This window comes from Aethalodelphis obliquidens, unplaced genomic scaffold, assembly GCF_003676395.1.
Source record: "Aethalodelphis obliquidens isolate GAN/ISIS:26980383/991018 unplaced genomic scaffold, ASM367639v1 scaffold31, whole genome shotgun sequence".
NCBI classification, from domain to species: domain Eukaryota; kingdom Metazoa; phylum Chordata; class Mammalia; order Artiodactyla; family Delphinidae; genus Aethalodelphis; species Aethalodelphis obliquidens.
This window is the reverse complement of record NW_020837975.1, coordinates 21,028,231-21,044,345: the sequence shown is the minus strand read 5'-3', so window position 1 is coordinate 21,044,345 and position 16,115 is coordinate 21,028,231. Positions and strand designations below refer to the sequence as shown.

Sequence of the window (16,115 nt, the reverse complement as noted above, 5' to 3'; positions counted from 1 at the left end):
GTGTGCTGGGGCTACTGGAAGCACACGTAAAAGAACTATCTGAACAGATGTCAGTGCCTTTCAGTAATTTTTTTTTTTTTTTTTTTTTGCGGTACGCGGGCCCCCCACTGTTGTGGCCTCTCCGGTTGCGGAGCACAGGCTCCAGACGCGCAGGCTCAGCGGCCATGGCTCACGGGCCCAGCCGCTCCGCGGCATGTGGGATCTTCCCGGACCGGGGCACGAACCCGTGTCCCCTACATCGGCAGGCGGACTCTCAACCACTGCGCCACCAGGGAAGCCCCTTTCAGTAATTCTTTATGTCGTGCTGGTCCTAGGACTGCAGCCCAGTAGTTCATTGGACGATGGGGCTGCCCGTTCTCCAGGTTGGGTTAACCTGAGGGATTACAGGGAGAGGCTGCCCTGCCCTTTCCAGCAGTTTTCAGAAGGCAGCCCTCCTCCTGGCCCACTGTCGCCCACCCAGTTGATGCTGAGCTGCAAGAGTGAGAGGCAAACCGCGGGCTGGAGTTCTGCAGAGCTGGACAGGAGCCTCGGCTTCCCCATCTTTAGAAATGGAGCTGGACAACCCCCAGACCCAGCTGTAATTTGATTTTGCTGTGTTTACCGCGTGCCCCTCCCCTTTTCCAGTTTTCTCCTTCCCTCACACAACGTCCTAGAAGTGAAAAACCTCACTGGAGGGTGGGTGGGTGTGGAGGGAGGGTGGGAAAGTGGGTGGTGGGGTGTGGGGAGGATTACAGGGTGAAGACTATACCACAGTGAGAAAGCTCTAGGAGTTAAAAAGTGTAACTTAAAAAGAGTTTTCTTACTCTTTTTGCCTCCTTTAAGGTTTATCGGTTGGGAGCGGTGGTGCTATGGTAATAGGTGGTTTTTAATATTAACAATGAAAATAAGGCAGAGAAGGAAGCCTTTGTTTTGCTTAGGGGACACTGCTGAGATGCGGCAGGTGTTTATTTACTAATCTGGGGCTCAGAAGGAAGAGGAACAAGCCTAGGCCTGAGCTGTTTCAGGCTTGAGGTGAGCGGAAGGCTGGTCTTGGGGCCCCAGAACCCTAAACAGCTGGAATCAGTGACCAGTGGGGAAGGGTGGCGCTCAAAGCTTGGATCGGGAGAGTAGAAGCACACCTCAGGCCCATGTTTCACTTGCACCTGCCCTCTGCCGAGAGAATACTGCTGGGAACATAGTAGTTGGGGGTCTGTTGAGATTAAGGTAAGCTTTGGGTGGACCCTCAACTTGGACAAGTTCTGAACTGGGAAGCCCATCTCCTAGGACCCCAAGGTCCTGGAATCTCTCCAGGCCTCGACTTCTCTCTCCGTAACATGAGGGAGCCCCACTGAGATCAGGGAGCTCTGGCACCGCCCCACTTCCCGTGTGAAAATGATGTCACTGTGCTTGCTCACTGCAGACCCAGCAGCGTTCTCTGGAGCCTCAGAGAGTCTGGCTGATGATCAGAATCAGTCCCAGGTCCTGGGTGGAGCTGGGTGGCAGGAGAAGGGAAGAGGGAAGGGGCCCTGCTTCTCCTGTCCCTGCCATTCTCAACCTTCTGGAACCACAGAAGGCAGGTGCCTACCTAGAGGTCTGGTCATGACCTCAGTGAGGCCTGGGCTGAGGGGGGAGTTGAACAATGGAGCAGAGGTTGAGACAGTCAAAGGCACAGAAAGAGAGAAACTCTCCCATGGCTTTACCATCATTTGGTGATAGAGCATCACAGGTAACTGTCTTCCCTTCAGGGAGTTTGAAAATATCCACTAAAACACCTATCCCCATGGATTAGTAGTTGGAGGTGAGCATTATGAGTTATCTGTGTATTCTACTCTCTTTACTATATCACCCTAAATAAGACACCAAGGATGCTTTGAGACCTTAAGGCCTAAAATAGGCGGTATCTGTGCTTACAAAGACTAAAAAAGTTCATACACAAAATGCTTACCATAATATCACACAATTAAGAATGTTCTGGACTTCCCTGGTGGCACAGTGGATAAGAATCCACCTGCCAATGCAGAGGACATGGGTTCGATCCCCGGTCCGGGAAGATCCCACATGTGCGGAGCAACTAAGCCCATGCGCCACAACTACTGAGCCCACGCTCTACAGCCCGCATGTCACAACTACTGAGCCCGCACGCCACAACTACGGAAGCCCACATGCCTAGAGCCTGTGCTCGGCAACAAGAGAAGCCACTGCAATGAGAAGCCCATGCACCGCAACGAAGAGTAGCCACCGCTCGCCACAACTAGAGAAAGCCCGCGTGCAGCAACGAAGTCCCAACGCAGCCAAAAATAAATAAAAATTATATCTTTTAAGAAAAAAAGAAAAGAGAGAATGTTCCAGTGTAGGTTCAGACAGTTAGTTGTCACCCTCAGCCCATTCTGTCCTGAAGAATGGCTACTGCCTCCTGGGGCTGGGTGTAGGTGGACCATTTGGACCAGGACGGCCATGTGGGAATTGTGCTGGTCTCAGTGGCCCTGCAGCCGGGCAGCTGATTCCCAGGCCAGTTCACTGGCCAGGCGCCTGTTCGCTGCCATATCAGTGGCAATCATGGCAACAACAGTCAGGTGGCACCTGAGGGTCAGGATCTGGGCTGGAGCTGGCGCACTGGCTTACCTGTGCTCTAGGGGGCACTGTAGACACCCCAGGAGCTGATGACGAAGTTTCTCTCTGAGGCTGTTCTCTGTCTGGAGACTGGTCCCCTCTGGACTTCTGTTGGAGGAGAGAGAGAAATACTAGCTGTTCTCCTTATTCCATTTTATCCAAGCCCCAGTTTTAAGACTGGAAGAGATTACCATGATGCCCCATTATAAAGTACATTGAAGGCAAGAGTCAGTTATAAGCCAGTGGAAGGATCATTGTACTGAGGTTCTAGTGTCAGCCTTAGCATTAACTTGTAGTGTCTGTCACCTTCTGCAAATTACTTTCCCCTGGCTTAGTTTTCTCATCTGTAAAATGTAAGAGTCAAAGATGGTCTCCTAGGGCTTCCCTGGTGGTGCAGTGGTTAAGAAGCTGCCTGCTAATGCAGGGGACACGGGTTCGAGCCCTGGTTTGGGAGGATCCCACATGCCGCGGAGTAACTAGGCCCGTGAGCCACAACTACTGAGCCTGCGCGTCTGGAGCCTGTGCTCCGCAACAAGAGAGGCCGCGATAGTGAGAGGCCCCCGCTTGCCGCAACTGGAGAAAGCCCTCGCACAGAAACAAAGACCCAACACAGCAAAAATAAATTAATAAATTAATAAACTCCTACCCCCAACATCTAAAAAAAAAAAAAAAAAGATGGTCTCCCAGTGTCCTTTCCAGCTTTAACAAGTAGGCTCCAGCACCAGCAGTGAAACCATGCTTTCTTAAATTTTCAGGAGCTCCAGGTCCTTTGAGGGGATCTCAACCTGGGTTTTATCACTTGTGACTTCCCTCTCCACCCAGTCCCATGGCATTAGGGCTTTGGTAGAACACATTTGGCCACTTACCTGGCCCAGTTTCTTAGGCATCCTGGCTAATCTCCACCTCGGTTGTCTTGTTGGTCTGGGTACCAGCCGGGCTTTCAAGTCGGAGGTCATGGGCAGCTCCAACACTTCCATTTCTAGCTTAAACTGATGCTCTGTCTCCATCTTCCACCTCTGGTTCTGGTGCCTCTGCTGCTGCTGCTACTGAGGAGAGCACCCTTCTGGCCCATCTTTCTGCTAATGACTTTTTTTTTCTTTGCTGGGTCAGCTGGTTGTGGTGGTCAAGATCCCATGGCCGGGTCTGCTCCCTGAGGTGGGCTGGGCTGGTGCACCCAATCCATCTCTTGATCTGCAGCACCCAATCCATCTCTTCATGGAAGGGGCAGTCCTGAGGGGCTGGCCCAGAGCACAGAATAGCCATGTGGGCCTTCTTGTAGGCACCCTGAGGGCCTTGAACTTGATATGACAGTGGTGTGTATACGAGACATATTCCTGCACCGGAAGACACCCGGCCACATCTTCATAGACTGAAGTGTTGAGTTGAATCATCTTCAGGCGCCTCTTGACGGCAGGCTCCTCCATGATGGCAAGCAGGTGTCAGCTCTCTGCTGGGGCCCAGTGGACCCCAGGTGGATCGTGCTGTGGTGCCTGGGATGTCCTGCTGGCTCCTGGCCTGGGGGTGTGAGGGCTGAAGCCATCAGTGGAAGTCCTGGACTGGCCCTGTTAAAGAGAAACAGCACCAGACACTTGTTGAAGACAGATTTTATTCAGACTACTGCAGTAGGGAAGCGAGACCCAAAATAAACTGGGCTCAACTCCAACTAAGACAAAGGTGGCTGAAGTTTTAAAAGGGAGAACAGAGGTAACTAAATGCAGCTATAGGGAAGTGAAAGTGGAGAACAAAAAGAGGCTAGGGAAAACTGTGGGAGCTAAAAAGGGGGCTATGGGGAAATGGAAAATTACAGAAGGGGGTGTGAATGGAAAATAACTGAAAACAGTTTGGCAATGTAGGTTGGGACTATATATATCTTGTGGTTTGGCAGCACTGTATTTTCTTGAGCAAAGACAGCAAGAGGCTGGGGTCCCCTTTAGGGACACAGCCTAGTGCAGGCAGAAGCCAGGCTAAAATTGGTCAATTGCTGGCTGGCCAATGAGGAAGCAGGTGGGGCCAGTCACCCTCCATCACACCGTTTGCACAAACATCTTTGTTGGAAAATCCCTTCAATGGAAATCAAACAGAACAGATCAGCTCCCGCAGCACAGCTAACAGAAATATCTTGCTGGGCCAGACTGCTGTCTCTGCTAAGATACCTCCCACAGCTGTAAGCACCAGCTGACTCCTCTTGAAAAGAGAGGACTGTTAGGGCTGGCTTTGGAAGGCCAAGGCTGGGTGTGCGAAGGCTGTTGGGGGCTCCACACTTCAAGCGGGGACACAGGGGAGGAGGAGCATGAATCCTAGGTGTCAGGAACTGCCACATCCTTTTCTGCTAGCCTCTTGACCATGGCTCCCTGCCGTGGCTCCCACAGTGAGACAAGTCAGTTGCAGGATTCTGTGGTGCTTCTGGGGCCCCCCAAAAAGTTCCCATTTCCAGACTTTGTCCTTAGTCTGTCTCCCTTGTTTTCCTGACAAAGCTCCCCCAGAAGTTAGTTTGAGTGTCCCAGCTTAGGGCTGGAGGAAGAAAAGGCTTCAAGGTTTCAACTTTTTTTTTTTTTCCCATTCCTCGCGGCATGCGGGTTCTTAGTTCCCCGACTAGGGATCGAACAGAGCCCCCTGCAGTGGAAGCGCGGAGTCCTAACCCTGACCGCCAGGGAAGTCCCCAAGGTTTCAATTTTTGAACATCTCAGAGAGGACCCATGAAGGTGGTGAAGCAAGAGGGAAAGGCTTGGAGGGCTTAAACGAGAGGCCAGGAGATAATTTATATAAAAGGTACTGTACGTATCTTTTGCTACCTGATTTTTTCACTCGGCATTCTCTTGATTAAACTTCTGTATTCCACTATAAGAATAAACCAATTCATTTCTTATTTATTCTATAATAGTTCTTATTCTTTCTATTTACCCAGCTTTTCTTTTTTTCCCCACCTCTTTTCCTGTCTTTTGTGTATCAACAGTGTTTTCTTTATTCCTCTTTTCCTTTTATTGCTTTGGCAGTGATAAATTTTATTTCAATTTTTCTAGTCTTTACCTTAAATTTTTAACCTAACTGCTTTCAAAATGTCATTCTCCTTCCAAATAAATAAAGACCTTAAAATATTTAACTTTGATCAGCTCTAGCAATTTACCATGTTACTATACTTAAAGTTGTGCTGTATAATATGGTAACCACTAGCTACATGTGGCTACTTAAATTTAAATTAATTGGTGTTAAGTAAAGTTAACAATTCAGTTCCTTGGTTACATAGCCACATTTTAAGTGCTCAGTAGCCACATGTGGCTAATGGCTACCAAACTGAAGTGAGCAGATATAGAATATTTACATCATTGTAGAAGGTCCTATTGGACAATGCTAGTTATTTCCATCTAGTTTTTGCCCCCCTCCAAATTAGTCATTATTATCAGTATTGCTTTTTATTTTTTGTTTTTTTAATGTATTTATTTTCAAAATTTTTATTGGAGTCTAGTTGATTTACAATGTTGTGTTAGTTTCTACTGTACAGCAAAGTGAATCAGTTATACATATACATATACCCACTCTTTTTAGATTCTTTTCCCATATAGGCCATTACAGAGTATTGAGTAGAGTTCCCTGTGCTATACAGTAGGTCCTTATTAGTTATCTATTTTATATATAGTAATGTGTATGTCAATCCCAATATCCTAATTTATCCCTCTCCCCAATACCCCCTGGTAACCATAAGCTTGTTTCCTACATCTGCAACTCTATTTCTATTTTGTAGATAAGTTCATTTGTACCCTTATTGCTTTTTAGATTTGACTTATTTAGATTTGTATTGACTTCTTTAGATTTACTTTTATGTTTACCAGTTTCTTCGCTCACTGTTGTTTTTGCATCCCATTCCCTACTTCTGTATTCAATTTCTTTCTTCCTGAAATGTATCCTTTGGAAGTTGGCTGTGGGCTGAACTGTGTCCCTCCAAAATTCATATCTTGAAGCCCTTGTCCCCAGTTTGACTGTATTTAAAGATAGGGTCTTTCGGAGATAATTATGGTTAAATGAGGTCATATGGGTGAGGCCCTAATCCACTAGGACTTGTGGCCTTATGAGAAGTGTAAGACAGAGAGCTCTTTCTCTCTCTGCACATGCTCAAAGGAAAGGCTATGTGAGGACTCAGCAAGAAGGTGGACATGTGCAAGAAGGTGGACATGTGCAAGCCAGGAATAGAGCTCTCACCAGAAAGCAAACCCTTCCAGATCTTGATCTAGGACTTCCAGCCTCCAGAACTGTGAGAATAAATTTCTGTTGTTTAAGGCATCCAGCCAGTGGTATTTTGCCATGGCAGTCCTAGCAGACAAATACAGAGTCCATTCAACAAGGGCCCAAAGTGTTATTCTGAAAGTATTTTGCCTCTTTAGTAATAGTTTAACAAGGTATAGGGACTTCCCTGGTGGCGCAGTGGTTAAGAATCCACCTGCCAATGCAGGGGACACAGGTTCGAGCCCTGGTCTGGGAAGATCCCACATGCCGTGGAACAACTAAGCCCGTGAGCCATAACTACCGAACCTGTGCTCTAGAGCCCGCACACCTAGAGCCTGTGCTTCATAACAAGAGAAGCCACTACAATTAGAAGCCTGCGCACTGCAACAAAGAGTAGCCCCTGCTTGCTGCAACTAGAGAAAAGCCTGTGTGCAGCAACAAAGACAAAATGCAGCCAAAAATAAATTAATTAATTTAAAAAAATTGTTTAACAAGGTATAGAATTCTAGGGTTTTTTTGGTTTTTTGTTTTTGGACCTTTGAAAATATTATTCCATTGTTTCTGGCCTTTGTTATTAAAGTTGAGAAATCTGCTGTCAGTCTAAAATGTTCCTCTTTTCTTTGGGATTGCTTTTAATATTTTCCCCATATTTCTGGGTTTCATTACAGTGTGTCTAAGTGAAGGTTTAATTTAATATTCCTTGCTTAGGATCCATTGTGATTTTTTAACCTGAGGATTCTTTGATCAATGTTGGAAAAATTTTAGCTATTATTTCCTTTGTTCTTCTCCATCTGAAATCCCCACTAGATATATTTGAACCTTTTCCTTCTATCATTCATTTCCCTTAACTTCTCTAATATTTTTCATTTTCCCCATTCTGCTGCATATGGCAATTTTCTTAGCTCTGTCTTCTAGTTTACTATTTCTCTTTTCGATGTGTCTCTTCTTTTAACCAGTCTTGATTTATTCTTTCAGTAACTATACTGTTCAATTCTAAATGTTTGATTTGCTCAAATCTACCTTTCCTTCAGGGTCTTGTTGTCGCCTGAGTATTTCTTTACCTTTAAAAAAAATCTCTACTTAATATATTGATTTTAGAATCTAACTGGATTTCTTTGGACTTCAGCTGTCTAGATTATAAAATGAGGCTTTAGACTAAATGACCTCTAACTTGACTTCCTGCTCTGCAATTCTAGCATACACCCTGATATTCATTTATTTTTAATGAACATTGTTGGCACACTTTGCATTTCCATTAATGAAGGTGGCATTGGAAAGTGGCAGTGAATAAAGGATAATTATTTTAAAAGCCACCTTCCCCAGACCTCTAGGGCTCCAAGCCAACACCTTCCATTTTCTCATATCCCCTTCCTGTATTAGCACAGAGAGAAACAGGTGGCTAACCAGATGAACACAGGCCAGGAAGAATATCCATCTGGGTTTGGTTTCAGATCAGAGATATTTTTTGGAGGCTTATCAAAGAATCCAATGAAAGGCTTGGGAAAGAAGTAAACACTAAACCTCTCACCTTCTCATAGATTTTTGTTTTGAGCATTGTAGCACTTAACATATAAAATTAGAGTGTTAATGGTTTTTCTACACTCCTAAAACCAACAGAATAGTGCACGGCTGGAAAAAGGATAACTAACGCTTGTATTTCTTTTTATCTAAAGATTCCCACAACTGAGCTAGAAGAATGTAGGAAGGTACTGGAAGTGAACTGTGGGTATGAGTTGGGGGATGGGGCATGGAGGAGGCGATCTTAGTATATTTCTGTAAAGGGCAGATGAGTGATCATAACAACCATTTTTGAAGCTTGTATACCAGGGTGCTTCACAAACAGCTTTCAGATTCTGCTCCTATGTTGTCGAATGTTCAGTGAGTAGAGGATGCAATGAGATTCAGTCTTTCCAAACCCTGGCCTCTGGTCTATCATACTGATTCTAAATGCTGTGGACTGGAACTGTGGGTTTTTAGGCAAACGGCATGGAGCCAATTAAAAGTAATACTTAGCTTGCTTCAAAGAGCACCGGCCCTTCTCCTGCCCACTAGCTGACCACACGCAGTCATGGTGCTTTAATGATTTATTTTCTTTGTTTAGATTTTTAGAATAAACTTGCTTGAGGCATAATTTATATATATTTCACTTTACTAAGGTATAGTTTATATATACCTTGTTTTAAAATTCAACAAGATATAAATTTCCTTCCTTTTCCATACTGTCCTAGAAAACGTTGTGGAACTAAATGTCAGTTGTATTCCTCTCACAACTACTGGTGTTTTAAGGATACCTGCTTGTCTCTTAAGTTGGTTTTTCTGTGTCTTAACTGCAAAATAATTATTCACTCTAAATAAAGATCATTAGCAACTATATGCTTTTTGTAAGCCCTTGAGGCACTATGTGTGAGGCCTGTGTATGAGAATGTATTTATTCTACATATATGTAATTTCTCGCTCTCTCTCCCCGTCATTCCCACTTCCATCCAAATAGCTTTTAGATCTGTCCATTTTTACTCTGGAATGTCTCACTCTCATCCTCTTCTTTCTGTCCCTTCTTTGAATACGCTTTCCAGGCCTCCTTTCTTTTTATCTTATTAAAATCATCATTTCTACACATTCTCTGTCTAGATTAAACTTCCTGATACACGACTTTAATATTGTCTCTCCTTTGCTCAAAAGCCATCAATGGCTCCCTTTTGCCTACTAACTCCAGCACAGTCCTTTTACTCTGCTGGTGAGTGTCTTCTACAGTCAGGCCCGATATACCTGATTGCTTCCAGTCCTAACTTGCACCCACCTGTCCACTGACCCTTCATTCCAGCCACCTCAGTCTCTCCCAAGGAGTTGGTCATTGTTGCCTTTACATTTTGCTTAGAATGTCACTGCTGTCACATTTCCCTAGAGGAAATACTGCCCACCTTTTTTTTTTTTTTTTGCGGTACGCGGGCCTCTCACTACTGTGGCCTCTCCCTGCTGTGGCCTCTCCCGTTGCGGAGCACAGGCTCCGGACGCGCAGCCTCAGCGGCCATGGCTCACGGGCCCAGCCGCTCCACGGCATGTGGGATCTTCCCGGACCGGGGCACGAACCCACGTCCCCTGCATTGGCAGGCAGACTCTCAACCACTGTGCCACCAGGGAAGCCCTTGCCCACATTTTGATCCTCAAATCAAATACTACCCCCTTTCTTTAGCTTCCCCTCATCACTCCTGTGCAAATTTATGCCTGCAGCTTGTACCCCAAGGTGCCTCACAAACATACGCATAAAAATCTGCCATTTTTAATGCATATGGCACCTTGTACCACGCCTAGAACACATGTGCCTTTCCTCATGGTTATTTATGTTTGTGCCTTATTTTCCATACTGGATTGTAAACTTTTCATCTTATTCATCTCCGTATCCCCCTAAGTATCTTGCATACAATAAAATACCAGTAATATTATTTATAGTATGAATAAATACCAGCATCTCAAAGCTCTGTTGGATGAATAAAGACAGGCATTTGAAATATTTTGAAACTTCAAAATAATGATGTACAGTTTAGTTGAAGGATAAGATAGAATAAAAACTGATTATAAATAATATCTAATTCACTGTCTCATACATAGCCCACACATAATTGATTAAATGAATGAATAAACAAATGTTACAAGACACATACAGATGCTAGCCCAACTTTTTTTTTAAACTGAAGTATAGTTGATTTACAATGTTGTGTGATGCTATGCCATCTTAAACTATCCAGCGTGTCCAGAGAAAGGTCCCTCTACACCTTAAACGGTAAAACGAATAAGAAAAACTATAATGTACTAAGGTAAAAATAAAATCCACTGTCTTTTTAACTCAAGTAAAGTATTTTAAAATATAAAATATCTGTTTGCTTAATATTTAAGTAAATTCTACTGAGTCTTTTGGGTTAGATTCTGCATTTGGATCTTAACATACTCATTTGTTCTTAAAATGCTATTTGATAAAGACATATAGATTGGGGCCAAATCCTGCCTCTGTCCATTACTGGTATGGGATTCTGGGATCTTCTAAGCTGTAGTCTCCTCACCTGTAAAATGAGGATTAAAAATAACCACATCACAAGGTATTGAAAAGATTAAATAAGATAACATAGTAAAGTACTTAGCATAGTGTCTGGCATAGAGTATATGTTCAATAAATTATTGCTATTATTTCAAGCTAAATCATAAGCTATTTCAAGAGATAGATTTTTATACTCTAAAGCTGTGCTGTCTGATATGGTAGCCACTAGCCACACGTGGTGATCGAGCCCTTGAAATGTAATCAATCTGAATTGGGATGTGGGTAAGTATAAAAATCACACTGGGTTTTTAAAAGTCAGTATAAAAAATGCAAAACACCTTATTAATACTTTTTAAACATTGATTACATGTTAAAATGATATTTTAGGTATATTGGGTTAAATAACATATTGCCAAATTAATCTCACCTGTTTCTTTTTACTTTTTAAAATGCAGGTACTAGAAAATTTTAAATTATATATGTGTCTTGCATTATATTTCTGTTGGGCAGTGCTGACCTGAAGTCTCTGGTCAAGGACAGAATTAGGTATATAGGTGCTCAACTAATATTTGATTGGTTGATTTACATGGCTAAATCTCTTCATTTCATCACACTGGCACAGTTAAAAGCTTAAAGGACTATTTTTTTAAAAACTGCACACAAATCTAGACAGATTTACAGAGTGGAGTTATTAATAGAGAATCTCATATGCTGTATTCACCCAGCAAGTTTTTGGTAATTTCTCCCTGTAAGTCTTTAAGGACTGAAGCAAACCTCTTCAAACAGAGCTTCTGTGAAATTTGTGCAATTAAGAATGGGGATGACCTTTTATTTCTCAATTATACCTCAATAAAACTGAAAAAAAAAAAACCCCAAAAGAACGAAGATGACTTTTCAGGGACTAAGAAACCTGGCTGCTGAAATTAACCTTGGCAAATGACAATGAATCAACTAGGTTGATTGGCAGGTCAACTATGTTGTCAAATCTAACGGGCAAATCGGATCACTGATGCTCTCTGGTTCCTGGCTTTTCCTGCTCTTTGTAGCATATCTAATCCAAAAGATTACAGGAAGCAAAAGATGGGGCAGAGGCTATGGGGCTCTCCTGTCTTTACCAGACACGCTGGCTAACTCCAGGGACCATTTGGTCTTCTTCCATAATGTTCCTTAAGCATGAAGTAAACGCCTCTGATGGCTTTCAACACTGGCAGAACCCGAGCCAACCAATACTCTATGAATACTCCTTTAGCCAATTTGCAGCAAAGACGGTCTCACTCAAAGAAGTGTGTGAACTGGTTCCACTGTAAACTTTGGGTGGGAGTCGGAAGGGGGCTTGAATTTGGCTGTTTGAATTGTTCCAGAATGTGCTGGTGTGCTTCCCTCCTTTCTCCCCAACATCTCTTGACCCCTCTCCAAACACTAATTACCACCAACACCACCACTATCACCACCACCAATGGTTAACATTTATTTAGTGCTTACTATATGCCAGACATTTTTCTCAATATTTTCCATCTGCTATGACTTCACTGAATATTCAAACCATTCTTTGAGCTGGATGCTACTTCTGTTCTAATTTTGAAGGTGAGAAAACCGAGGTACAGAGTGGTTAAGAGGGCTTCCACAGTCACACAGCTAGTAAGTAGAGCAGTCAGAAAAAGAAATGGGTCTGCTTGTCTTGGTGCTGTTGACCCTAGCTACAGCATCGGGAGAAGCTTCTGATTGGTCCATATCACAGAAGAAAACAGATCTGCTTGGTCAGGGAAAGCCTGGACCTGTAGGTTATTCCTTAAGCTGCTCTGAAACCTAGAGGTGTCGTTTTTGACCTTCAAAATTTTGTGGTCTTTGAGTTTAATGTCAAAAAGCTATAATGGATTATGGCACTTCCGGAGTGCCTAAAGCTCGGGTTTTGTGTGTTCCAGATATTCCTTTTATTTTTACTTTTATTTATTTATTTTTAAAATTGAAGTATAATTGACTTACAATATTATATTAGTTCAGGTGTACCCCATAGTGATCTGATCATTTTATACATTACAAAATGATCCCCAGGATAAGCCTAGTTACCATCTGTCACCATACAAAGTTATTACAGTATTATTGACTATATTCCCCGTGCTGTTAATACTAGTTATTAATCACAGGTGTTGTTTGAAAAGTTCTGCAACTTATAATATTGTTCATTGGTTTGAACAAAGATATATATCATTTGGTAAGTATAAATAATATTTATTATGGGTTTGTTCTGTGCCTTTGGGACTTTTTGGTCCTTGAGGACATGAAAAACTGTAAGTATTACATATACTCTGCAATCTGTTTTTCACCAGCTTCCTGCATACTTTTGCTCTACAAGGAGTGAGACTGGTTTAGGTCTAGGGTGGAATGAAAAGGGATGCAGAGGAAAAGCAAGAATGTAAGCAGATATGGAAACCATAGATGCCGTGCTTCATCAGGTGACACCTGCTTCTTCATTCTGGTAGAGGAGGGCGCTGGCTCCACCGGACTCTATGACATACATATGAATGCCCCTAACTTTTTTCTTTTAGCAACCTGATTGATTGTCCTTTCTGAGCAGTTTGGAGGAGCAGGGAATAACGAAGGAAACACTTTCTCTGCTCAAAGATCTCACGCCCTAATGAAAGGGAGAAATACCAATTAAATATCTGAGTGTCACCAACAAGGACCTACTGTATAGCACAGGGAACTGTGCTCAGTACTCTGTAATAAGCTAAATGGGAAAAGAATTTGAAAAAGAATAGAAACATGTGTATGTATAACTGAATCACTTTGCTGTATACCTGAAACTAACACAACATTGTTAATCAACTATACTCCAATATAAAATAAAAATTTAAAATAAATCTGAATGTCCTTCACAGATGAAGATAAAGACATTAAGGGAAATCAAGTCTTTATCCAGAACCACGGCAGGATGGTTCCATGTGCTGAACTCCACAATTCTAAAAGGAATTGTTGGGAATTCCCTGGCCGTCCAGTGGTTAGGACTCCGTGATTTCACTGCCGGGGGGCCCGGGTTCAATCCCTGATCGGGGAACTAAGATCCTACAAGCCCCATGGCACGGGGGGGGGGGGGGGAAGGAATTGTCTTTACAGTTTCCAAATTTGCCATAGGTTCATGGAATGTTACAGATTTTCTAATTTCCTCATCTTTTATATGAGAAAACTAAAGCCCACAGAAAAGTGTGTTAGAGTCAAAGGTTTGGTTTTTATATTTCTACTCCTTTGGACTTTCCATTGGAAATAATTTGATTTCTTGTTTGAACTAAGCTTCCAGGTTCTTTTAGTGTTAATTTCAAGTTGTTTTCAGAGAAGAGAATATTGTCAGCATTACCTTCAATACAGTCACAAAATGACAGTATGATCAAGTGATAATGGTATTCTCAAGTTAATGAGTAATTATCTCTTACTACATAATTGCAAACAGAATCTTCATCTAGAATTCCTTTCTTTCTGTTTTCTTTTTTTTTGCCTGTTTTTATTTATATATATATATAATTATATAGTATATATATATTTTTTTATATATATAAAGCGAGCAGGCAGATGACAGCCTTTTTCCTTTGACTAAGGATTGATGTATCTGCCCGCTAGGATGACACACAAAAAATGCTAACTATAAACTGTATAATAACTAAATATATATATATACACATACAAATAGAAGGCATATATATTGATATTGTTTAGGCAGCTTATACTTAAAATACTTAAGTACTTAAGCACAATGAGTCCTGGAGACCCTCAAACATAATACTTAAGCACAATGAGTCCTGGAGACCCTCAAACATAATTTAATAATTAGTTGGCCTAAATTTCAAATATAGAATTACCAGGTGTCTAGTCCTGTTCAGTAAAATTAAAAATACATGCAGGGGGCTTCCCTGGTGGCGCAGTGGTTGAGAGTCCGCCTGCCGATGCAGGGGACGTGGGTTCGTGCCCCGGTCCGGGAAGATCCCACATGCCGTGGAGCGGCTGGGCCCGTGAGCCATGGCCGCTGAGGCTGCGCGTCTGGAGCCTGTGCTCCGCAACGGGAGAGGCCCCAGCAGGGAGAGGCCACAGTAGTGAGAGGCCCGCGTACCGCAAAAAAACAAACAAACAAAAAAACCATTTAGGGACGATGGGACTGCTCCTTACTGTGCACTGGGTGGTTACGGGGATGTATACATAATAAAAATTCATTGAGCTGTATATGTAAGATTTGTGAATCTTACTGTATATAAATTACACCTCAAAAATAAAGCTAAAAAATCGAAACAGGGCTTCCCTGGTGGCGCAGTGGTTGAGAGTCCGCCTGCCGATGTAGGGGACACGGGTTCGTGTCCCGGTCCGGGAAGATCCCACATGCCGCGGAGCGGCTAGGCCCGTGAGCCAAGGCCTCTGAGCCTGCGCGTCCGGAGCCTGTGCTCCGCAATGGGAGAGGCCGCAACAGTGTGAGGCCCGCGTACCGTACCGCAAAAAAAAAAAGAAAAGAAAAGAAAAGAAAAAAATCGCAATACGCAATTGGTCTTTTATTTATCATTTCAGATTTGCTATATTTTAATTACTAATCGATACTTAAGAGTAGCTTGAAACACCTTTTTTGTTTCTCCTTGTGTTTAAATATCTTTCAATAAACTAAGTTTTTCAAAATGAACTTGTGATCTTCTCATAAGGCGAGAAAACCTTTAACTTACCCGTTGGCAAGTAGGATGGTGTAGTAATTACGTCCAGATTTTCGTTTTTTATGGGGTACTTCAAGCCACGGTATTCAGATGGCAAACGGGTCTCACTGAACTAAAGAACCTCTCCCAAAGATGCTGTGATTCTATTTTCCACCCACAGATTCTCGAAATTCACTTTTTCCCCCTGGATGCCACTAGAGGTTGGTGGTTTGAAAAACATACCTGATTTGAATATATTTTTAAAACGATTTGCCTTTATGTTTTTGTTTCCCTGCGTTCTAAACCTCCATGCTCTGACGTCTAGTCTACTTTCAGCCCAATCTCCGGGCTGAGTTTCTTTACTCTGCAGCAGGTCAGGAAACCACAACTTGAAAAAAAAAAACCCTTATAAAACATCCGGAAATAAGGGGGAAGACTATGACTCCCAGAATGCAGTGCTCCCAGGTCTCGCCGGCCCTCCGGCTGCCCAATGAACGGGCTCCGCTAGCATCCTCTCGTCCTATTGGTCAGCTTTCCCGTCAGTAAGGGCGGAGCGGAGAGGGCCCCGGATGGCACTTTTCCCGCCACAGCGAGGCGCCGCGCAGAAAACTTGGAGA

General features: G+C 43.1%; 1 long non-coding RNA gene across 1 annotated transcript in view; it reads right to left on the bottom strand.

The window, feature by feature from the left end:
- Window positions 1-15,884, bottom strand: part of LOC113631199 (uncharacterized) — a 25,875-nt gene extending 9,991 nt beyond the window's left edge. The window contains exons 1-3 of the long non-coding RNA XR_003437214.1: window positions 15,532-15,884; window positions 3,456-4,151; window positions 2,602-2,697 (exon numbers count right to left, since the gene is read on the bottom strand). This is a non-coding gene — a long non-coding RNA (uncharacterized LOC113631199). The remainder of the gene's footprint in view (window positions 1-2,601; window positions 2,698-3,455; window positions 4,152-15,531) is intronic.
- Window positions 15,885-16,115: the final 231 nt, after the last annotated feature.